The sequence below is a fragment of the Gorilla gorilla genome, chromosome 13 (genome assembly GCF_029281585.2).
Source record: "Gorilla gorilla gorilla isolate KB3781 chromosome 13, NHGRI_mGorGor1-v2.1_pri, whole genome shotgun sequence".
NCBI classification, from domain to species: Eukaryota; Metazoa; Chordata; class Mammalia; order Primates; family Hominidae; genus Gorilla; species Gorilla gorilla.
In genome coordinates, this window is record NC_073237.2 from 91,177,245 (window position 1) to 91,202,469 (window position 25,225).

The 25,225-nt window shown below is 42.0% G+C and overlaps 1 protein-coding gene across 16 annotated transcripts in view; it reads left to right on the top strand.

The window, feature by feature from the left end:
- The first annotated feature begins 754 nt into the window (after positions 1 to 754).
- Positions 755 to 25,225, top strand: part of AOPEP (aminopeptidase O (putative)) — a 362,088-nt gene continuing 337,617 nt past the window's right edge. For 10 of the 16 annotated variants that reach the window (XR_008668203.2, XM_055349956.2, XM_063696575.1 and 7 more), the window contains exon 1: positions 763 to 842. The gene's annotated coding sequence lies outside the window, so the exon portion shown is untranslated. Of the gene's footprint in view, positions 843 to 7,228; positions 7,347 to 25,225 lie in introns of all 16 variants that reach the window. The other 6 variants (XM_055349961.2, XM_063696576.1, XM_063696578.1 and 3 more) reach the window with 2 other exon arrangements.

Here is a 25,225-nt window from a genome sequence, read left to right on the forward strand (position 1 = left end):
TTTCACCGTGTTAGCCAGGTTGGTCTCGATCTCCTGACTTTGTGATCCGCCTGCCTCGGCCTCCCAAAGTGCTGGGATTACAGGCGTAAGCCACCGCGCCCGGCCTTTCCTTCTACATTTAATGTTTGCTTTCTCAACTAGAAAGTAATCCCCATGAGGGAAGGCACAGCGTCTGTCTTGTTCCTGGTTGTTTCCCCAGCTTTTGTTAAGGGTGCTTGCCTGGCACACAGGAGGACCTTAAATTGTGGTGGAATTAATATGTGAACAAGCAGCAGAGGTGAAAGTAGGCTAAGGAATAAAATTGCACATCTGTATTTCAGTAACTTTTTAAAAATTTTATTTAACAGGGTCTTGCTCTGTGGCCCAGGGTGGAGTGTAGTGGCACGTTCATAGCTCACTGCAGCCTCGAACTCCTGGACCTAAGCAATCCTCCTGCCTCAGCCTCCATAGTAGCTGGACCACAGGTGCACGCCACCACACTCGGCTAATTTTTTAATTTTTTTGTAGAGACGGGGCCTCCCCAGGTTGCCCAGGCTGGTGATCTTTTTCTTAAGCTTCATAAAGATTTTGCAATTAGGAATAGTAGGGTACCAGGGCAACTCTACAAGCCCTAGCCAGCCAAGCTGCTCGCGCCTTCCTATGACCGCGGCAGCTCCGCGCCTGCGCAGATCTCCCCCGGGCGGTCTCGCCCTCACATCCTAAGGGGGCAGGCCTAGCGGAAGGCGGGCCAGGCAGAATGCGGCCCCGGGCGCGTGTGGATGACGTCACCCGGCGCGTGCCGGGTAGCCCGTAGTAACCCCGAGTCTGCGGAAGTGGTGACCCGTGGGACGCGGCTGAGACAGGTAACCTGTTCGCTCCCTGTTGGGTCCCTGCCTTCCTCTCCTCCGGCGTCGGGATGGCGGCGGGGACAGCATCATTCCGTTCTGAAGGCGACGGGGAACCCTCCCTTACCCTCACTTTTGCTCGACCAGCGAGGACCCGCATCCCCTCCTCAGTTCTCCCAGACTCCTGGGGCTGAAACCCATCCTGGGGACTGGGCGGAGCGGTCACATCTTACCACCTCAGCTGTAGAGGTGGCCACGGGCTCTGGCTGTCTTCTGCCCGGCGGCACAGACCTTTCTCAGCCTCTGGGTGCCTCTTGCTTCGTCTCTTCCCTCCAGGCCCTCGGTCACCTGCCGGTCTCGGCTTCTAGCCCCACAGGGCTCATCTCCAGTCTTAAGTAGGCAGAACAGTTTCGATTCGATTCATTTCCACTTGCAGTGAAACCCATCCGCCTCTTCTTCCCCCGGAGGATCTTTACTGAGAGCACCACATTTTGAGTTTTGGTGTCCCTATAGAACATTCATACTGTTAGTCTGGAGTTTTGTTCATTAACGCATGCATGGGCGGGGAGGGGGTGGCACAGTAATGTGATTATGATTATCTATTGTGATAATAAAAGATCCACTTAGGATCCAATCCACTGTTGAGATGCATGAAACAGTTAATAGCATTGCATAAAATGCCCCTTGTACCTGATTTCTTTTTGGTTTTCGTGCAATGATGACAATTACCCTTGCAAAGGTAGCCCTCAAAATAAGTAACATAACCCGCTAGGGATGTTTAGATCGCAAAAAAAAACAACAATAGGGTTCATATGGTTGATAAATAATATGGGTTATTACAAAACCAGACAGAATAGATGCTGAGTATATGGGATGAGAAGCAGAATTCTGAAATCCTTGATCTCATTGATTGTTTGGTTTTGTATTTTTAAAATACTTTTAGTCTGTTCCATTTTTGAATAGTGTATATTGTGCTTCGTATAAGTCTGGGAAGCCTTCCAATGACTTGCTAATTGGGAAGATTAGATTCTTCCAATATTTGGGGGACAAAGTAGAATAAGGTTAGGGTATAATAATAGTTGCTTACTGTTGGCCCATCTGCTTTATCCCAGGTACTGTGTTCAACACTTTGCATATGTTTTCTCCTTACTTCATACAACCACCTCGTGAGTTAGGAATTATTACCCCCAATTTATAGAGAAGGAAATTGAGTTTCGGTTATATGAAATTGACTTGCTAAAAACTCACAGTTAACTAAATGGCAAAATCAAGATTTAAATTCAGGTCTGAATATGACTTCAAAGCCTGCACTTTTCTTAAAGGACTCTACTAATGCTCAAATTTTAGGCTTTTTACAATAGTTGCACACAATTTTATGAGTTTGTTCACCTACGCAAATGATTTAACACTTTTTAATATCTTTAATACTTTATTAAGTTCCCATATTCCTGGAGTTAAAACACCTGGAAAGCTTAATTTGTGATCCTTCCTGCGTGCGCGCATGCACACACACACACACACACACACACACCCCATCCTTTAAGAATGAGATAAATGGCAAACAAGATTGTGCAGTAAAACCCTGCTGTTTGGAGTCCTCAGGGAATGGGTAATTTTACAATTGAGAGCTTTACTTCTTTAGAAATGAAAATTATATTGACTCTTTGAGATAGAAATTTTAAAAATGTACTACACAATTTCTTGCCTTCTTAAACACTCAGGATGCCGAGTAGATTTTTGACCTCACTGTGCCCGGTCGAGGACAGTTCTTCTAAGGAATTTGGCTGTGAGGAGATAAAGAAGAGTTAGAGGGAGATGTGAACTTAAGGGAGGGTTTTGTTCATTTGTGGGTTTTTCCTGTAAGAAGAGACTGGAACATTCACATTTCTGAGGTGGAAAGGACTTGGAAACAGGAAGATGCTGAGGTCAAGGATTTAGAGGGCTGGATGATTGATGAAGCAAGGTCCCAGAGGCCACCAAAAGACGATCTCCAGAGCAGAGGCCACCTTCAGGCTATGCAGGGCATGAGGGACACTTCTTCCACTCTCCTGGGAGGGATGGGGAGAAGGGTGGGCACAGACGTGAGGGAGTGTGTGGGATGAGGAAGAAATGTGTGGAAGTTCTTGTGTGATGGAGCAAAAGTTCTTAAGTGCAGCAGGTGAATTTGCTGACATTGCGTTGATTTGTTGGGATAGGGATTGAGGAAAGTTGGTAGAAGTTTAGAATAATCACTGAGGGAAAAGGACAGGGTTTGATGGGGAGACTAGAGAGAAACATGAAGGGTTGCCTGTCCAGGAAAGTTGGTGTCCCACCAAAGTTGGAGTCTATGAATATCTAGAGTCAGATATTCTTGTGATTGTGATATTTATTCAGCTTTTGTTGAGCTTAGTAGTTTAGAAGTACAGAAGGTGGATGATTCCATTGCTTAAAGGTTTGGTTTTATAAAAGTTCCGTCAGAAGGATGAAAGAGCAAGAGACTTGAGGTTAAAATGTTCCAAGAGTGTTTGAAGAAATGAACTATGTTATTCTAAAGATGTCCATAGAGGCTGGGGGAACTGTGGCTCACTCATCCCAGCACCTTGGAGCCCAAGGCAGGAGGATCCCTTGAGCCCAGGAGTTCAAGACCAGCCTGGGCAACATGATGAAATCCTGCCACTACAAAAAATACAAAAATTAGCCAGGCATGATGGCATATGCCTGTAGTCTCAGGTACTTGGGGGAGGCTGAGATGGAAGGATTAGCTTGAGCCCAGTAAGTCGAGGCTGCAGTGAGCTGTGGTGGCGCCACTGCACTCCAGCCTGGGAGACACAGCGATGAGACCCTGTCTTAAAAAAAAAAAAAGAAAGAAAAGAAGACCATAGAGCAGGGAGTCTCTACTTCTGAAACATTTATAATTCTCTGCTGTGGGGGGCTGTCCTGTGCATTGTAGGATGTTAGCAGTATCTCTGGTCTCTGCCTATTAGATGCCTGTAGCAGACCTCTCCAGTGTGATAATCAAAAATGTCTCAAGACGTTGCCAAATGTCTTCTGAAGGGCAAAATCAGCCCCAATTGAGAACCACTGCCATAGAGTCAGAGGAAGCAGATGGATTGGAGAAAATGTTAAAGCTAAGGGACTGGAGTCTCGATGAAAAAAGAAAGAGCTGGCAAGTAAGCAAGAGAAAGAGTAGGAAGACTGGGAGGCTGTGCTTGGAGGTTAGACTATTGAAATTATGTCAGAGGTGGAGCTCTTCCACATAATGAAAATGTCTGGGCCGGGCACAGTGGCTCACGCCTGTAATCCCAGCACTTTGGGAGGCCGAGGCGGGTAGATCACGAGGTCAGGAGATCGAGACCATCCTGGCTAACGCAGTGAAACCCTATCTCTACTAAAAATACAAAAAATTAGCTGGGTGTGGTGGCGGGCGCCCGTAGTCCCAGCTACTTGGGAGGCTGAGGCAGGAGAATGGCGTGAAGCGGAGAGGCGGAGCTTGCAGTGAGCCGAGATGGCGCCACTGCACTCCAGCCTGGGCGACAGAGCGAGACTCCATCTCAAAAAAAAAAAAAAAAAAAAGTCAAGAATGGACGATTGGTCTTCTTCTGTCTAGTATAAATTTTATAAACAGATTAATATCAGAGATCATTATGCCTTTCCTTGAGAGTGAAGAAAAAACGACATCCAGGCCTGTTTCCTAACAGCAGTGATTATTTCCACTTCCAGGCGTAGTGACCATTGTTCAGCCTGACCGCCATTAATTCTGTTGAGTAATTCTTTTGAAAAGTGATGTTTTTTATTTCTTGACTTATAAAGCGTGTAACTTACATGCTATTTGAGAATAAACCTCTATTTTACATTGAGATTTATACCAAATGGCAAAATATAGGATCTCTCTTTCTATCTTCGGACAGAATGAGAAGAAACACTTTTTCTACAAGTAAAAATTGTTTTTAAAAAACAGCAAAAAGGATGAAATAGTTGCCTACATAAGAGGCGTAACTCAGACGTATTCAGAAACTAGTTTTCAACCTTAGTTTCTGCTGCAGGTTTTCTCAGGATTGTGTAGTCATCATCACAGTGGTTATAAAGAATTAGGACATAGTTGGGTCAGTGGTTGTAATTCTGACTGGTTGTTTAATATAATTATACTATTTTATGTAGACTGAGAAATTTATATACTAAGCAAAGCATGTCTTGTAATGTTAAAAAAAAAAGACGATTAATTTGCTACGTGCAGTGAAGGCGAAGGTTGTTGGCGCTGAGTAGGTCATTTTGAGAGTGGGGAAATGGAGATAATGTTACCTGTGGTTAGGGAGCAGGTTGGAAAAGCAGCAGCGGGACAGCCTCAGAGTTTCTGAAATGACACCAAGACTAAGGCTTTCTGGATGCTTGTTTTCTCACTCCGCCCGGTAAGTGCCTCTCAGCTCTTTTCTAGCATAATCATTTCCCCCAACTTTTACTTCTTTCTTGTAGTGTTTTAACAAGTCAAGAGACTTATCCAACTTGTTTTTTTTTTTTTTTGAGACGGAGTCTCGCTCTGTCGCCCAGGCTGGAGTGCAGTGGCGCGATCTCGGCTCACTGCAAGCTCCGCCTCCCGGGTTCACGCCATTCACCTGCCTCAGCCTCCTGAGTAGCTGGGACTACAGGCGCCCACCACCATGCCCGGCTAGTTTTTGTATTTTTAGTAGTGACGGGGTTTCACTGTGTTAGCCAGGATGGTCTCGATCTCCTAACCTCGTGATCTGCCTGCCTCAGCCTCCCAAAGTGCTGGGATTACAGGCGTGAGCCACCGTGCCCGGCCCAACTTGTTTTTTTAAATAGTACTTTTTACGTGAATAGTTCTTCAGTATTCTCTTGATTTGATTTTGTCATCTTTTTGCTAGGCCTCCAAAAAGCCCTGGTTTCTGTGCTATGTGATATACTTTTAGAGCAGTTCTTTTGCATTTGGGCATCTGATTATAAAGTCGTTGGTAAAAGAAATGTCAACATATCTTTAAATTTTACAACTCTTAGAAGGTTTTTTTTCCCCCTGCCTTTTTTCCCTAGTCTGTTCTCTTTTGCCTTATTTTTATTTATTTATTTATTTATTTATTTATTTTTTGAGACGGAGTTTCGCTCTTGTTGCCCAGGCTGGAGTGCAATGGCATGATCTTTGCTCACCGCATCCTCCACCTCCCTGGTTCTAGCAATTCTCCTGCCTCAGCCTCCCAAGTAGCTGGGATTACAGGCACCTGGCACCACACCTGGCTAATTTTTGTATTTTTAGTAGAGGCGGCGTTTCACCATGTTGGCCAGGCTGGTTTCGAACTCCTGACCTCAAGTGATCTGCCCACCTCGGCCTCCCAAAGTGCTAGGATTACAGGTGTGAGCCACCCCGCCTAGCCTGTTCGCTTTTACTTTTTATTGTTCCATATTCGTTTTTAACATATACATATGTACAATGTTAATTGGGAACTAGTTACAGTGTACTCTAGAGGATGTAAGCAACTTCTAGAATATGCCTTTTAATATTCTCCCCATGTTTGATAATCCATGCTTTCAGTCAACTTTTTTTTTTTTTTACCTTATCTTTATGAGCGTAACCTACATTATTCATCAAGAATGGGTACTAACTCCCATCTCTTTTACAAAGCATTAAAAACACACAACTGTCTTATCCACAGATACAAGCTGATGTAGGTTTTGTTGTTACATCATTAGTCTTGTCACTGAAAAACAGTAAGTAGGTGGCATTAAAAGCCTTGGAGTTTTAACTTGATTCTCATACAAATTTTTCATGAATCTAGTCTATTTGATAGGGTATAAGAAGTGTCTTCTACCAAGGAATTTCCTATGATAGGCAGTAAATTCCCTATTGGTGTTTAATAATGATATTTTATTACCTTATTCACATACTTAAATATGAGGATTTCTAAGAAAAAGATATTACCTCAAGAAAGAGTGATGACTAGGATTTGATACGGACCTGATTTGTTTTGGTGTTTAGGATCTGGCACATCAAAGGAGAAATGGGTTGTTCTCTCCAGACCACGAAAATGGACATTTATACTAAATACAGAATATAAACTCAAGACCATGACAGAAGACTATGTTTTATCAAATAACTTAACACTTTAAAAAGCAGCAGCATTACATTCTAGCAGTTGCTCTCTAGTGGCAGATAGCACAGATCTGTCTGTGTCCTGTCTGCAGCAGTCTCTGTGTCTGCAGTCTTGGCCAAGTCAAGATCCTTCAGTGGTCATGTTTGAGCAAGTGGATGCCCAAGGACTTTGACTGTTAGTTTATAACAAATTTTTTTTTGTTTTGGAACATGGCATAACATCTTTTCTAATAAGAGAGTATTTCAGGTTCTGGAAATATCATGGTTACTGTATATGCTGTGTTTAATCATTTTCTTTCTCTTTTTTTTTTTTTGTTTTTTGAGACAGTGTCTCACTCTGTTGCCCAGGCTGGAGTGCAGTGGCATGATCACAACTCATTGCAAGCTTAATCTCCCAGGCTCAAGCGATCCTCCTGCCTCAGCCTCCTGGGTATCTGGGACTACAGGTGCGCACCACCATGCTCAGCTAATTTTTTGTACTATCTTTAGAGATGACATTTTGCCGTGTTGCTCAGGCTGATCTTGAACCCTTGGGCTCCAGTGATCCACCTGCCTTGACCTTCAAAATGCGGGGATTACAAGTGTGAGCCACTGCATCTGGCCTAGTCATTTTCTTATGATGGTTTTAGAAATTCCTATTTTTTACACCACATGGCGAATTGTAATGTTATGTAGTATTTGCACCATGTAACCAGCTCATGGCAAGCATTTTAAACATACCCTTAGGTTCCTTCTGTATTGGTGTAGTTCTGTATTTGTTCTCTAGGTTTACACTTTTTTCTTCAGCATATATGCCTTAGCCTTTATAAGAAATGGAATCTTAAAGGAAAATAAACTGTTGAAACTTACCTTTAAAACTTCCTAATTCATTTCAATATGACCTACAAATTAAGTGTCAGTTGCCTGTTTAAATTTAAAAGACGATCGAGCTCCTGAAGATCTAAAGATATTTAAGCTATACCAGATGCATTTTCTTACCTTAATCCCAGGTGCTTTTCAATTTCTAGGAATTTGTTGAAATATTTTGTCTTGGCAAGGACGAACTGAATACATGTTCAGTTTACCACGTAGAATCTGGTGCTGGGAGTATATTTTAAACCTTGATGAGGTGGATTCAAAACCATTTAGAGAGAAAGGGGCACCCATTTGCAGTGTGTAAAGTCTGGATCTTCCTCTGAATGGAGAAATGTGCGTTCTATATTTATTCCCACAAAGAACTAGAATATAAATATTGAGATCTGAATGCCTTTTATTTATTTATTTTTATTGATTGATTTATTTACTGGCCTTGGCAATCCTCTGAGTTTATACTTGAATTTATTTTGCCCCTAGATACAGTGCTCCCCGCCGAGTTCATCTGCACAGCTGCAGTGCCGGGAACATGATTACCAAATAAATCCTAGGGTGGAGGAGCTTGTCTTGCTTTCTGGCTGAAGGAAGTGTAGTTGCCTAAGACAGGAGCAGAGGGACCTCTTGCCCTTCCTACAGTTTTTCCTGTTGTAGGAAGTATAGTGTCCTACAGAGAAGGACAGAAAGATGGTTGGTGCAGTGTAGGAAGTGGGAGTTGTAAGATCAGACAGAGGCCAGCATTTGGGGGAGGGATAAGGAAGCCTGCTTATACTTGGAGTTGCCAGGAAAAGGCCTGCTAATCACCCATATACAAGTTTTCAATAATGAGAATTTCCTCAATGTACTTAACAGCAAGAGTCCTACACAGGAAGCCCTGCAGTAAGTGGCCAGAGAATTTGCCAGATGCAGCCATTTTTAGCATCACTGAACTCTACAGTGGATTTTAAATAGTACTGGTTGGGAGGAGACCAGAGTTAGATTAAGCCTGTTCTCAAAGTTTGGTCTCTGGACCAGCATATTAATATTGGAACTTGTTAGAAATGCAGATTCTTAGAGCCCAGTAGTCTGTGTTTGAACCACTGGCCCAGCCAATTCAACCTAATTGTAGTGGCAAAGTCAAAATATTGGGAAAGAATGAGTGAAAACTTCATTACATGTTAGAACATCTTCTGATGTTTATATAGGGATGGCAGGGAATGCTGTTTCAAGTTGAAGGACGGAAAAAACAGCTTCAGTTATAGATACCAGTAACATGCAACATTGTTCCTGTAGGTGGAGAATACCCCCATTTGTGGCTACAATTCACTCTGGTCTGGAATCTAAATTCTGCCAGATTATAATACAAGAGAGCTTTTCACTTTGCGCCTTTTTTCGTTTTAAATATTTATTCCTTGATTGTATTAATATTTATATATGCATTGACCAGTGAAATTTTGTTTTCATGCCTTTGTGATGGCAAGAGTTGGTTTAAGTAGCTCATTGGTTCAGAAACACTAGATACATAAAAATTATCTTGATATCCTGTGTAAAATGTAGATTATTGGCTGCTATCCTTCCATGTCCAAGAATCTGCATTTTTTCTTTTTTGAGACAGAGTCTCGCTCTGTCACCCAGGCTGGAGTGCAGTGGTGCGATCTTGGCTCACTGCAAGCTCCGCCTCCTGGGTTCATGCCATTCTCCTGCCTCAGCCTCCCAAGTAGCTGGGACTACAGACACCCACCACCATGCCCGGCTAATTTTTTGTATTTTTAGTAGAGACAGGGTTTCACCGTGTTAGCCAGGATGGTCTTGATCTCCCGATCTCGTGATCCACCTGCCTTGGCCTCCCAAAGTGCTGGGATTACAGGTGTGAGCCACCGCGCCCAGCCAAGAATCTGCATTTTTAACAGGCACCACTCACACCAGCCCACCCCCAACCTGCAACGTTGTTTATTGGGCTTGTGGTTCTCAGACTACATTTTGAGAAACACTGTGCTAAATTTCCAAGGAGAGTGATTTTAAAGTAACAGCTTTATTGAGATATAATTCACATGCCACAAAATTCACTCTTTAAAATAATATAATTTATTGATTTTTAGTATATTTACAGAATTGTGCAACCATCACCACTGTATAATTTTAGGATATTTCCATCATTCCTCAAGGAATCCCTGTACTGATTGGCAGTGACTCCTCATTCTCTCTTTATCCCAGTCCTTGGCAACTACTTTCTGTCCCTGTGGATTTGCCTATTCTGGACATTTCATGTAAATGTAATCATAGAATATGTGGCCCTTCGTATCTTCCTTCTTTCACGTCTCACGGTGTTCTCAAGGTTCATCCAGGTTGTGGCATGTCGGTACTTCAGTACTTCATTCCTTTTTACAGCTGAATAATATTCCACTGTGTGGATGGACATTTTGTTGATCCATTCATCAGTTGATGGTCATTTGGTTGTTTTGCTGTGCGTATGTTTTTTAAAACAATATTAACTATATCTGGGCCTTTTCAAATCATCACTGGATAATTCTGTAGAGTGTCATAGAGGGGATTCCTATAGGAAGTGGGGACTGGATTTAGAGTCCCTTCTGTTCATGGATTTGAGGAGTCTGTATCTGTAATTTCTTTGGGCTAGTGAAATACATTCTTCTAAGAGCTAGAGCAGCTACTTTTTCTCCATAGCAGAACATTTGATATTGAAAAAAATCTTTTTACATGACTTGTTTAAGGACTATGTTTCAAAATAGTTTCTATTAAAAATAGTATTCTTTAGCATTTCTGGGGATTAGGAACTCTTACTGAAAAAGCTGGTATTTTTGTCTGTATTTTCTTTTCTTTTCCAATCTCTTCATTTTTACTCTACCGAACCCTGTAACCCAGCTCTATTAATCTAGATCCTCTTTCCAGCACATAAATATTTATGGACAGTAATAAATTATATTAGTTCTAATAGAGTTTAAAATGTTTTGTGAATTTTTATCCCAGCATGACAAAAATCACTGGGTGGTCTGATACCACCTTCATCTTTAAATATTTAACCAATTCTTTTTATTTTTAAAGGCTACATTAATTGAATGATATCCATAAAAGTGTTTAATAGTACTTACCTTGGGCCCACAGTGCACAAAGCACTTCATGGAATTAAGGTCCTTTCTTTTTGCATCTGCTGTCCTCATACCTTATTTCAACTGTGGTACTCAAAATCTGGGCCCACCATTCTGCAGTGGGGAGAGTGACTGAACTTGCATGTGACTAGGATTATGAAGGGTTTAGAAACTGTGTCATGTGAGAGCTGGCTGAAAGAATGGAGGTTGTTCAGTTGTTAAAGAGACTACTCAGGCAATGACAGCCCTCCCAGCCATTCAGAGCTTGTCTAGAGAAATCTTATTCTTCCTTTGGGTAGTAGTGGGGAGAAACTGGAGTGAAAGAATATGCCAACAGGCTGTTAATTTTGTTGGGTTATAAGTAGGCCAAAAACATGCAGATTTTTTTAAATGTTTCTTTCTTCTTCTTTTTTTTTTTTTTTTTTAGACAGAGTCTTGCTTTGCTATCCCAGCTGGAGTGCAGGCTCAAACTCCTGGGCTCAAGCGATCCTTTGCCTCAGCCTCCTGAGTAGCCGAGAGTACAAGCACATGCCACCATGCCCGGTTAATTTTAAAATTTTTCTTTTGTAGAGATGGGGGTCTTGCTATATTGACCAGGCTGGTTTCAAACTCCTGGCCTCAAGCAATTCTCTGGCCTTGGCCTCCCAAAGTGCTGGGATTACAGGTGTGAGCCACTGTGCCCAGCCCAGTTTTTCATTCTTACGTACCTTTCCACTATCTTTCAGTTCCTAGAATATCTAGTCCAGTGTCTGATGGTAAGAATGGTTTCTGGATTGTATTTTGCCTGTTCAGGATATATGGAATGTTAAATTATTGCATCAGCATTAATGCATTATTTTAGCCTTAACAACAGTGTATAAATTTGTAAAGTGCTGTTTGATATTATACAATTTTATATAGCTAAGTTTTATTAGATCAGGATTAAAATATACCTTCCATTTGGTATAATGTGTAAAGTTTAGTCACTTCTTAAAATATAAGACTGCAATATGTATAACTTGCCATGCCAATAAGCAACAAGATGTGGTGTGCTTAAGAGTGAGGGAGAAGTCTCTGGTTGTGGTGAATATCCGTATTTGGTTGGGGATATAGGGAGTTCCTGGCCTGTTTCACTTTTGCCTGTCTGGTTCAGCTTATGGTTCAGCTTAGGATGGAATGTACTGCTCTGTGCTTTAAAGTGCCATTTTTGATCTAGGCTTGTACTGGGGTTCAGGCAGTAGAGTGTAGTGCTGAGAGTTCAGGGTCTGGAGCCAAACCAGGGGAATCTCACTTCTGCCATCTCATCTTTGTGAACCCAGGAAAGTATCTTAACTTCTCTGGGCCTCAGTTTACTTATCTGTAAGATGGAGATGACAGTACATACCTCAATGGGTAGTGAGGATTTAATGCAATAGTGTACTTCATGTACCTAGCCTGTCTCATAGCAAGTAGCCAATAGTTGTTTGGTGCAGTTGCTACTTGTTAATATGAGTGTCTGAAGGTCAAGGGCCTTCTCGAAGGTTTCTGAATAGAGGAGTTCTGAGTTCACTGAATTCCCAGAGGAGAAAGACTCTGGTTCACCTGGTTTCTCTAAGGCATTCTAGGTTCCTGTTGCCTGCTCAGGACAACACCTGGGGAAGTTTTGGGTGAATGGGATTCTCCTGGCCTTCCACTCTCTGAATATGTCCCTGCCTTGTTCCTGGCCTCTGACATGAAGTGTTTGTGTAGTGGGAGTTCTCTGGCGGTTTTCAGAGGAGCATGGCTAAATGTGTAGATAATCCATAGGAACACTAGAACATCAGAGCACTGTGAACAGTTTTGTACCACCTGTGCTACAGGAGATACAGAAAAGGACAAGAGAAAAAAATTTTTTTTTTTTTTTTTTTTTTTTGAGATGGAGTCTCGCTCTGTCACCCAGGCTGGAGTGCAGTGGCGCAATCTCCGCTCACTGCAAGTTCCACTCCCCGGGTTCACACCATTCTCCTGCCTCAGCCTCCCGAGTAGCTGGGACTACAGGCGCCCGCCACCACGCTAGGCTAATTTTTTTGTATTTTTAGTAGAGACGGGGTTTCACCGTGTTAGCCAGGATGGTCTCGATCTCCTGACTTCGTGATCCGCCCACCTCAGCCTCCCAAAGTGCTGGGATTACAGGCGTGAGCCGCTGTGCCCCGAGAGAAAAATATTTTAAATTAATGATAAGGACGAAGTGAACTGTAACTAAATCCCCATGAATAATAAAACTACATTCAGTTTTGTATGATTGAAATATCTATTCAGAAAGTGTCTATTAAGCATGAATTCATACTGGTCAGTCTAGGAGCAAAAATGCCAGGAAAGCTCCTGGGCCACTCATGACCGAAACTACGTCTCAAGTCCATGTCAGGTTCTAACTGCTCTCCTCCCGAAGGCAGCTTGCAGGGCTCATCTGGCTTCCTCTCCTCTCAGAGCTGCCTCCACCCACCCATCTCCTGGAATTCTGTATTTCCCAAGGTTGGCTGCAGCGTGGCCGTACTTTCCTTAGCTCCCAACTTTCCTTGTTGTCCTGGTGGTTGTCTTCAGACCCTTTTGGGGTTAAGGATTTTCTTACTAATCCTTATGGAAAAATAAAGGGCAATTTAAAGATTTGGTTAAAGATTAGGGCAGTTTAAAGATTTGGAGTGTTGGCTGGGCCCAGTGGCTCGCACCTGTAATCCCAGCATTTGGGAGGCCGAGGCGGGCAGATCACCTGATATCAGGAGTTCGAGACCAGCCTGACCAACATGGTGAAACCCTGTCTCTACTGAAAATACAAAAATTAGCCAGGCGTGGTGGCAGGCGCCTGTAATCCCAGCTACTTGGGAGGCTGAGGCAGGCGAATTGCTTGAACCGGGAGGTGGAAGTTGCAGTGAGCCGAGATCGTGCCATTGCACTCCAGCCTGGGGGACAAGAGCGAGACTTCGTCCCAAAAAAAAAAAAAAAAAAAGATTTGGAGTGTTTACAATTGTAGTTATCAGTCCACTGCTAAATAATAACCGCTAAGATGTAACTGGAAGCCAGACCAGGCGTCTATCCTTGTTACGCCAGGCATGAAGTTCACCAGACCTATTCTATTGGTTGGACTGTTCTTCTACCCCCTGAAACCCCTCCTTTCCACCACTAGTGGAGACTGAGGAAATCAGGAAAGAACCATGAGAGCCCTCCCCATCTTGAGGGTGAAGTTTGCATTGCCAAGGACCTCTAGATAAGTTGATGCCCTATTTTAAAAGGTACCTCAGATTTGTTCTAATCAGGTATGGCATGATGACAGACACAGAAACAAGCTGCTTTTGAAAGAAGAGTTTATTATTATAGTTCCCAGAAGGAGGGGGTGCATCACGCCCTCATATGACACAGGGCCATAGGAGGAAGCACCGGGATTGGTCAGGAGGCAGAAAGAGTTGGGGGAAGCATGGGCAGGAGCTTTTATTGGGGTTTCTGTGGGAAAGGCAAGGCAAGCAGGCTGAGCAGATGAAGGATCGGCTAGTTTGAATAATTTTGGAGGGCTCCAGGGGTGGTCCCTGGTTGTGTAGTACCTGGCTGTGGGGTGATGTAGGACAGTGGCAATATTGCTTGGGCTATGAGAGTTAGATAAGGACATGGTTGTGGACTGTGGATTGGTTGGTTTGCCTATGAAAGGCATGCTCACAGGCAAGTTCTTTGCTATCTCTTGGAATTAGCCCTGGGAGGAGCAATTTCTCCAGGATTAGCAAGGCTCCAAGATGTCAAAACATCATAAAATATAGAAAATAAAAAACATGATTAATGCATACCCCTTCCAGCAGAACTGTGCTTATCACACAAGTGATTCTTTTGGGAACATTTTCTTCTTGAGTGATAGAAAGAATGGTAAAGTGGCTCCTTGCACCCCTCGAGTTTACTGTCTAGCTTAGTAAATAAGGCCTGCACACATGAAAGTGACCAGCCATGCAGGACACAAGATCACATGCCAGAAAGTTCAGCATAGTATAATGGGAGCTCAGAGAAAGGAGAGATGAGAATGTTGTAGAAGCAGTAGAGGGCAGTGGTTCAGAGGCTGCTGGGTCCATATCCGGCTTCATCAGTTAGAAACTGTGTAACCTTAAGCAAGCTGGAAAATTCCTGTGTTTTAGTTTCCTTATTTGTAATATGAGTTTAATAATAGTAGTACCCATATCAGAGTTACTGTGAAGACTAAATGAGTTAATACATTGAAAGGGCCTAGCACAAAGGCTGGTGCTTAATAAGAACTCAGTAAGCATCAGCTGTTATAGGGCTGGTGAGGAAAGTTTCACAGAGTGGATACAATTGATTGTTACCTTAAAGATGGGGAGGTGGCAGGAGGAGAGAGAGAGTGAGTGAGAAAGTGTTTCTCTGTTGGGTTGGGTGGATGTGGGGTGGTGGCTGGAAATGAGCCTGGCAAATTCAGGTAATAGAAGGTTGGTCTGATAGGATAAGGTTGAAAAAATAGGTTGGTGAGAGTTGTGAATGGTAAAGATTTTGCATTTTTTCTTTAAACCATGGAAATTCATTCAGGGCCTTTTTCCCCTTTTTGTTTTTATTTTATTTTTTATTTTTTTATTTTTTTGAGACGGAGTCTTGCTCTGTCGCCCAGGCTGGAGTGCAGTGGTGCGATCTCGGCTCACTGCAAGTTCCGTCTCCCAGGTTCACGCCATTCTTCTGCTTCAGCCCCCCGAGTAGCTGGGACTACAGGCACCCGCCACCATGCCTGGCTAATTTTTGTATTTTTAGTAGAGGCGGGGTTTCACCGTGTTAGCCAGGATGGTCTCCATCTCCTGACCTCGTGATCTGCCCGTCTCAGCCTCCCAAAGTGTTGAGATTACGGGCGTGAGCCACTGCGCCCGGCCTTCCCCCTTCTTTTTTTTAAAAGCAGGGACGTGACATTAAATTAGTGCTTCAGGAATCTTACTCTTAGTGGTATGGTTCTATAGAGAGGAGAGACTGGACAGGTTATATAAGTCAGAATAGATTAAGTTAGCAGTAATTAAAAACAACTCCAAAATCTTTGCGGCCCCCCAAAAAAGAAGGTACGTTTCTTGGTCATGCTATTCCATCACAGCTGAACTGGGGACTCTGCTCATCACAGTCATTCTGAGACCCAGGCTGATAGAGCAACCAACATGCCACATTTTGTTTACCTTAAGAGAGGCAGAGAAGAGCACTCTAGAGGGTTATGCACTAATGATTAAATGCTAGGCCTGGAAGGGACACGTATACTTCCATTTACAACTCAGCACTAGAGTGCAGTCACATGTCAGTAACCAGTTACAGGGGTTCAAGAAACCTTCTATGTTTGTGGGGAGGGGCTGGGTAGAAAGAACTGGAAGTATTCAAAAATAGCACTGACGACCACACAGGGAGTCTTATTTAGAAGGTGGTTGTGTAATAGTTGAAGTGGGTGGTCTTAGCTGCTGGGTCACAGTTGTTGCAGTCAATACAGAGAAGAGTTGTATACAAGAATTTAAAGCAGTAGAATTTAAAAGTTGATCATTGATTGGGTCGACTTACAAAGAAGAGAGGAGTCAGTGTGAAGCAAAACTTTTGGTGTGTGTTGAGGGGATGGTAGCAGACCAGTGGGGTGCCCTCAAGGCCTCTAGAGCTGTGCTCCTTGATGACTAGCCCACCAACCAGTGCCTACCCACAGACAGTAATTGGTTTGCAAGGAAATAAGTGCAGAAATAGAGGGTACTCATTTAGAAATGTTTATATTAATTCTTTTTTTTTTTTTTTTTTAGACTTAGTCTCACTCTGTCGCCAGGCTGATGAGTGCAGTGGTGCGATCCTTGGCTCACTGCAACCTCTACCTCCCAGGTTCAAGTGATTCCCCTGCCTCAGCCTCCCAAGTAGCTGGGACTACAGGCACGCGCCACCACGCCTGGCTAATTTTTTGTATTTTAGTAGAGACTGGGTTTCACCATGTTGGCCAGGATGGTCTTGATCTCCTGACCACGTGATCCGCCTGCCTCGGCCTCCCAGAATGCTAGGATTACAGACGTGAGCCACTGCACCTGGCCACTTTTCTTTATTTCTATGCTATAGTTTGCCCTGATTATATTTATGTTGAATCTAATACAAATTTGGGGCATGTAATTTTGTGTTTTTTTTCTTTTTCTTTTTAGTGATCTATTTTTATTATATTTTATGAAAGTATAAGGGGAAAAATAACCGCAGATTGTTGGAGAAGCATTGCTTTGGAGATAGGAGGCAGGGATGTAGAGATCAGAGCTGGATAGCAAGTTGAATCCTTTTTGTAGAATGATGAGTTGAGTACCTGAGATGTGAGCAAGAGAAAGACTTCAGAAAGAGAAGAGGGCCCACGGCTAAGCCTTGGGAGGCACCCAGTGTTCTGGAGACAGGCATGTAAGAAGAGATGCAGGCTGCACTCTGTGGAGTAGCCATTCCTTTATTCCTTTACTTTTTTAATAAACTTGCTTTCACTTTGCAATATAAAAGAAGAAGAAGAAGAAGAAGAGATGTGGATGATACTGTGTCCCAGGAATCATTGGAGGTGGTGGAAAGTTAGTAGTATGAGATGCCACAGAGAGTCAAGGATAATAAGGCCTGAGGTTAAGCTAGACTTGGCAAGAAGTAAGTCATTGTGAATGTTTGAAAGTAAACTTGTAGTGAAGTGGTGTGATCAGATGCCAGATTTCAACAGTTTAAGAAATATGCAGTCATAAAATAGAAAAGGTTATAACCTTCTGGTCAGAAAAGTTTGATAGATAAACAAAAGCAACAACTAGAGTGGTAGCTATTGAGCCCAGCAAGGGAAAGCATTGTTATTGTTTTTTCCAATAGGAAATCATGAGCAACTCAAAAGGCTTCTACCACCTGGAAGATGGGAAAATCAATGAGGGAGGAGGGAGATGGCAGTGTTCATGGCTGGGAATGGAGTGGAGGACAGAGGCCATGGGAGTGGACCCGGGGGTGAGGACAGGGGTTGGATTGGACCCAGGTAACTACCCACACAGCAGATAAGGTCATTAGGAGGGGAAACGTGGATGGGAATCTGCAAATCTCAGTTGACTCAAACAGGGAAAAATGCAAGCTGGCATACCTGGGAGCTAGTCTTGATGCTGCGGTAGATGTGGTCAGAGTTAAGCGAGCAGGGACTTGGGAGTCCCAGTGAGAGCATTAATGAAGTGCTTTGACATTGTGACCATGGGGTCCAGCCTGGGCTACTCAGCTTCTTCCTCTAGTCCACACTCGGTAAAAATGAATGTTACTGAATAACAAGGCAATGGTGGGGAGGGAGGAATGGAGTGGGGTTACTTAATCCTTAATCATGATTAAGAATAAGATACGGGGCTGTGCGCGGTGGCTCATGCCTGTAATCCAGCACTTTGGGAGGCTGAGGCGGGCGGATCACGAGGTCAGGAGATTGAGACCTCCTGGCTCACATAATGAAACTCTATCTCTACTAAAAATACAAAAAATTAGCTGGGTGTGGTGGCAGGCGCCTGTAGTCCCAGCTACTCGGGAGGCTGAGGCAGGAGAATGGCCTGAACCCGGGAGGCGTAGCTTGGCAGTGAGCTGAGATCGTGCCACTGCACTCCAACCTGGGTGACAGAGTGAGACTCTGTCTCAACAACAACAACAAAATATGGTGGGCCGGTTGCGGTGGCTCATGCCTGTAATCCCAGCACTTTGAGAGGCCAAGGTGGGCGGATCACCTGAGGTTGGGAGTTCGAGACCAGCCTGACCAACATGGAGAAACCCCGTCTCTAGTAAAAATACAAAAATTAGCTGGGCATGGTAGTGCATGCCTGTAATCCTAGCTGCTTGGGAGGCTGAGGCAGGAGAATCACTTCAACCCAGGAGACGGAGGTTGCAGTGAGACAAGATTGTGCCATTGCACTCCAGCCTGGGCAACAAGAGTGAGACTCTGTCTCAAAAAAAAAAAAAAAAAAAGAATAAAATATGGTACAAATTGGATTTACGATAAAATTATTTAGTTTAAATTATGTGTAATTTTGGAAAACACTCAGCAAAGTTATGAAAAATACAGATACAGTGCTTTAAGTGCTCTAAACATTGTAAAATTTGAAAAATGCTTCAAAACTTCCACCTGTTGAAATAATCTATTGACTTCTCATTTTCATTGAGCTCTTTTTTTATTTTTAATTTTTCTGGATACATATTAGGTATATATTTATAGGGTACGTGAGATATTATGATACAGGTATACGATATGTAGTAATCACATCAGGGAAATGGGATATCCATCACCTCAAGCATTGATTATTTCCTTGTGTTACGAATATTCCAATCATACTCTCAGTTATTCTAAAATGTAAAACAAATTATTGCTGACTGTAGTCACCCTGTTGTGCTATCAAATACTGTATCTCAACATTGTCTGTAACTGTATCTTTGTACCTATTAACCATCCCCGTTCTCCCTCCTAGCCTCTGGAAACTACCAGTGTACTCTATCTGCTTGAGTTCAATTGTTTTAATTTTTTTTTTTTTTTTTTGAGACGGAGTCTGGCTCTGTTGCCCAGGCTGGAGTGCAATGGGTGATCTCGGCTCACTGCAAGCTCCGCCTCCTGGGTTCACGCCATTCTCCTGCCTCAGCCTCCGGAGCAGCTGGGACTACAGGCGCCTGCCACCATGCCTGGCTAATTTTTTGTATTTTTAGTAGAGACGGGGTTTCACCGTGTTAGCCAGGTTGGTCTCGATCTCCTGACCTCGTGATCTGCCTGCCTCAGCCTCCCAAAGTGCTGGGATTACAGGCATGAGCCACCGTGCCCGGCAATTGTTTTAATTTTTAGCTCCCACAGATGAGTGAGAACATGGAAGTTTGTCTTTCTGTGCCTGTCTTTTTTCACTTAACGTAATGTTCTCCGTTTCCATCCATATTGTTGCAAATGACAGGATCTTATTCTTTTTAATTGCTGAATAGTACTCTACTGTGTATATGTACCACATTTTCTTTATCTGTTAGTCTGTTAATGGACACTTAGGTTGATGCCAAATCTTGGCTATTGTGAATAGTGCTGCAGTAAGTATGGGAGTGCAGGTATGTCTTTGATATACTAATTTCCTTTCTTTTGAGTATATACCTAGCAGTGGGATTGATGGAACATACGGTATTTCTATTTGTGGTTTTTTGAGGAACCTCCATACTGTACTTCATAGTGGTTGTGCTAATTTACATTCCCACCAACAATGTACGACAAGGGTTCCCCTTTCTTCACATCGTTGCCTGCGTTCATTATTGCCTCCTTCATTGAACTCTTTCGAGTGTAAGAATGAGACAAGAGCTGGGCAGAGATGTAGTGTGTCTATTGTTGTGCCCGCCTCTCCCTTCCCTGACCTAATTACTCTCCCTTCACCACCCTGAATCCAGCCAGTGGGTTTCCTCTAGCCTTTGCTATGGTAGGTAGTGGACCTCTGTTTGGTTTTCCATGTGACATTGATATAAGGTAGCATGTCATGGTTACTTGGATTGCTGTGCAATAGAGGCCATGGATATCTCGGTTAAGAACACTCTGGAGTTCAACTGCTTGGGTTGCCATCTTGGAAATCTCAGACACTTAGGCTCTCTGAGCATCATTTCATTATCTGTAATCTTTCCAGTACCTTGATTGTCAGTCCCCTAGGCAGGTATAACCTCTTAAAAAATGGAGTAGAAAAGCGAAATCTCCATTTCTTTATAACTGTAATGAGTTTTCCCAGGAATCCTTTTCTGACCACTCTGCTATAATTTAGTTTAAGTGGTACGCTTCAGAAAACTGAAACATGCTATACTTTGCAAGCAAGTAGCAATCAAAAGGATACATTCTTTCACCTTTGAAAGTAGAGTGAAATCACTTCCAATCTTATCTTTGCAACCCAAATGCCTGCTGATAATGTGAGCATAAACACATTAGGCACCAAAGAGGAATGGCATCTGGGTGCAAAGATGTGATCAACAAAGCCAGAGTCAACACAAGCTGCCATCAGGGAAGCCAAAGTTCATCACATCACATCATGTTTCAGCATAGTTCAGGGTAGTCATATACTGATGGAATAAAATCAGTTTTTGTTTTCAGTGTTCACATTTTAGACCCCCTCCCCCACACTTGACTGGTTATAATATATAAATCAAGCCACAGCTGACAGTGATTTGCTTTTTTTGTTCAGGAAAAGGTCTTTGACTGAGACTGACTTGGCCTTACTGCATTGATCTTCAACACAGGCGCTTTTTATAATTCCCACAACAGCATTAACTCCAGTGGGGGTTTTTTTTTTTTGAATATACATATCACAATAGAGTCTTTCATTACATGATCACAAATTATATGCAGTCACTCTTACATGCTTCCTGAAAGCAGTAAATTTAGAGCAAAGAGAGACTGTTTAAAACTTGAGACCAGAGAGCACAGTTTATCTTATTTACAGTTTGGCTTAAAGATTGGTCTTTAAGTTAATATCATACCACATGTGGTAATCCTGCAAAGTGCTACATATTTTTATTTATAGTTAAGGGAATAAAGCAAAATCCCCTTTTCATTATGTTATCTTGCATTATTTACTCAGTGATAAATGACATTGCCCCATGGGTATGAGTTTTGTAGTGAAAGACCCTATTGTAGCATATATTTATGCTAGTTAGAGTTACGGTTCCAGAGAGAATTTAAACTCTGAATATGCTGGTACTTGTACAGTTAGACCATATAGCTCAATGTTGTTTTAACACTATATTTTTACTTGAAGTAAAAGAAAAATAAATAGGCATGAACAAAGGAGAAAAGCTTAAGGTTGAAATGCAAGAAACCAAATAAAATGACTAAAAGCATATCCTAAACTCAAAGATTAAAATTTTACCGGAGATAATGGTGGTCATTAGATTGGCCAGTTTCTGCTGTTTAAAATGACATCAGCTTTCAAAGTTTATTAACTGTTTAAGGGTACCAGGAACAATTTTTAGCAAGTCGGGGAGATATGAAAGTGAGCTGAAAGAAAAGTGCTGAAGGGCTGGAAAGTTTTAACACCTGCCCCAACATTTGAGGAAAAAACTGGTTCCATGCTATGTCAGTTTGTCCAAACCAATATTCTTGAGAATTTCTCCTGAAGGAGGAAGCCAGTAGATATTTTGGAGGGATGGTTAGTGTTTTAGAATGTATTTATTTTGAAATAGAATAATAAATTAAAAAGTAGGAAATTCCAATCTTGAATAAAGTAAAAATTAGTTCAGCCTCTATAGTAATTCAAAACTTTGGATAAATTAACCAAGAATGGGCTGCCATTTTGCTAAGTACAAAAATAAAGACTTTCTAATAAATTAATAATATAAGTAAGATTTCAGGACTAATATATTTGAAGCAAATATGTCCCCTGCCCATTCTTTCTGCACCTGAAAGGTATCATTTCACTGTTTTCTGTGGCCTTCATTGTTTCTCTGAGAATTCAGATCATTCTGATAAAAAGCCCCCTGTCATCTGTGTTGTTGTTCCTCTGTGTGTAATATGTCATTTTGTAATGGCTACTTTCAAGATTATTTTTAGTTTTTCAGTAGTTTGATAATGATATGCCTAGGTATGTTTTCCTTTATATTTTTCCTGTGTAAATAAACTTTTGAAGCTTTATATCTCTCACCAAATTTGGAAAATTTTAACTATTTTTAAATAAATGATTTCTTTTGAAATACTTTTAGATTTACCAAAAAGTTGCAAACATAGTATAAGGAGTTCCCAATTCATCATCCAGCTTCTCTTCATGTTCTTATAATCACGGTATATTTATTAAACTAAAAATGTAGCCCTGGCATAATGCTTTTATCTACAGTTTTTCCACTAATGTCCTTTTTGTTTGTTTGTTTGTTTTAGGATCCAGTCTAGGATACCACATTGCATTTTATCATATCCCCTAGACACCTCCATTCTGTAATACTTTGTCAGATTTTACTTGTTTTTTATAGCCTTCACACTTTTGAAGAGTACTAGTTAGGTATATTTTGGAATGTCCCTCAGTATGGGTTTGTCTGATGTTTCCTCATGCTTACACTGAAGTTTCAGGAATACTACAGAGGTAAGGTACCCTTCTCACTGCATCATCCTAGAGGATAATGATACCAATATGACTTATCACTGGTGATATTAAACTTGATTAAACTGCCTGATATCTCTACTGTAAACATAATATTTTTTCTTTTCCATTCTGTATTGCTTGGAAGCAAATAATTAAGTTTGGCCTATATTCAAGGGGAAGGGAATTAAGTTCTACATCTTTGAAGAGGTAATATCTACATCGATTTTTTGGAATTCTTACATAAGGAAGATGTAGTCTCTCCATGATTATTTGTTCAACCAATTTAAACAAATTTATTTATTCAATTTAAACAAATGATTACTTATTCAATTATTTGTTTATATCAGAATATTCTTTGGGTTTAATCCAATACTATCATTATTATTTATTTTCTTACTCAAAGTGTTCCAGCTTTGGGCATTGAAAGCTCTTTCAGGTTGGTTCCTGTGTCCCAATTCTTCTGTTTGTCTGTCTGTTTTCTTCTTTACTTTAGAGGTCCATGTGATGCTTCAGATCCATCTTGTATTTTCTCTGCCGAGCCTGAGAATCAGCCATGTCTCCAAGAAGGGCTGTTTCCTTTGTTTGGAAAATGGTATTTAGAAACCAAGATCTAGGTGCCAGTTGTGCTCACTGCTTACTGTTTTTTAAAGTATTTTTTTTGTGACCACATTCTCTTTTGCCTGTCCATCTTGGACTCCAATTATTTGTCCCAAAAGTACCTGTTCATTCTTTTTCACGTTTTTCTGTTCTTTACACTGGATAATTTCTATGTAACTATTTTCTGGTTCACTATCTTCTATAATCATGAATCTTCTGTTAAAACCATCCAGTGAAGTTTTTATCTCAAATATAGTATTCTTCAGTTCTAGAATTTTCTTTTCCTTTTCAAAAAAGTAATTCCTATTTCTTTGCTGAGTTTTCCTTTTAGTTCATGTATTACAGCATTTATGCCTAATTATAATATGAATAGCTGCTTTAAAATCTTTATCTGTTAATTCCAATATTTGGGTCCACTCAAGTTGGTCTCTACTAATTGCTTTTTCTTTGAGTTTGGGTCATGTTTTCTTATTTCTTTTATGTCTAGTAGTTTTATATTTTATTTTAGACATTGTATTTGATACTTTGTAGAAACTCTGGATTCTGTTATGTTCTTCTGAAGAATATTGATGCTTTGTATTAACAGACAGTTAACTTGGCTGAACTCAGAATTCTAACTTTGCCTTTGCTGCTGTGGAGAGCAATCAAAATCTCAGTTTAGTTGAGTTCATTTTGCCTGAAGGAGGCTGTTTGATCTCCTCCATACTTGCATGGTTCAGGGGACAATTAGGGAATTGGGCAGAGTTTATATACAGAATATGGGACTCTTGCTTTGTAGACATCACCTTTCCTAAAGTTTTCCTTCTTTTCTCTCCAGCTACTGTGTTGGTCTTGAACTCTAGTCTCTCATTCTTCAGCCAGTAAGACTTCAGGTTTCGGCTGGGTGCAGTGGCTCACGCCTGTAATCCCAGCACTTTAGGAGGCTGAGGTGGGTGGATCATGAGGTCAGGAGATTGAGACCATCCTGGCCAACATGGTGAAACCCCATCTCTACTAAAAATACAAAAAATTAGCTGGGTGTGGTGGCGGGCACCTGTAGTCCCAGCTACTCGGGAGGCTGAGGCAGGAGAATCACTTGAACCTGAGAGGCAGAGGTTGCAGTGAGCCGAGATTGGGCCACTGCACTCCAGCCTGGCGACAGAGTGAGACTCTGTCTCAAAAAAACAAAACAAAACAAAAAAAAGTTCAGGTTTCAATCTGAGTTTTAACCCATTTATGCTTAGCGTTCCATTACTGGAACGCTAAACTTGTGGCAGTTATTTATATCCTGCTGCTCGAGCTCATCTCCAACGCCTTGATTTTTCTTTTCTTTTCTTTTCTTTCTTTTTTTTTTTTTTTGTGAGACGGAGTCTTACTCTGTCGCCAGGCAGTGGCTCAATCTCGGCTCACTGCAAGCTCCGCCTCCTGGGTTCATGCCATTCTCCTGCCTCAGCCTCCTGAGTAGCTGGGACTATAGGCGCCTGCCACCACGCCCGGCTAATTTTTTGTATTTTTAGTAGAGATGAGGTTTCACCGTGTTAGCCAGGATGGTCTTGATCTCCTGACCTCGTGATCCGCCCGCCTCGGCCTCCCAAAGTGCTGGGATTACAGGTGTGAGCCACCGCACCTGGCCAAAGGTCTGATTTTTCACAAAAAAGAAAAATTGCAACCTCTGGCATAAATGGGTTAACTGCCTTGCCTGGCACCAACTAGGGCTTTCTCTCCGGTGGAAAACTATAAAGCAGGAAGCTCAATGCCATTCCCTTCTTCCACGTGTTGGCTCCCTACAGTTCTTGTCAGCTTTTTGCT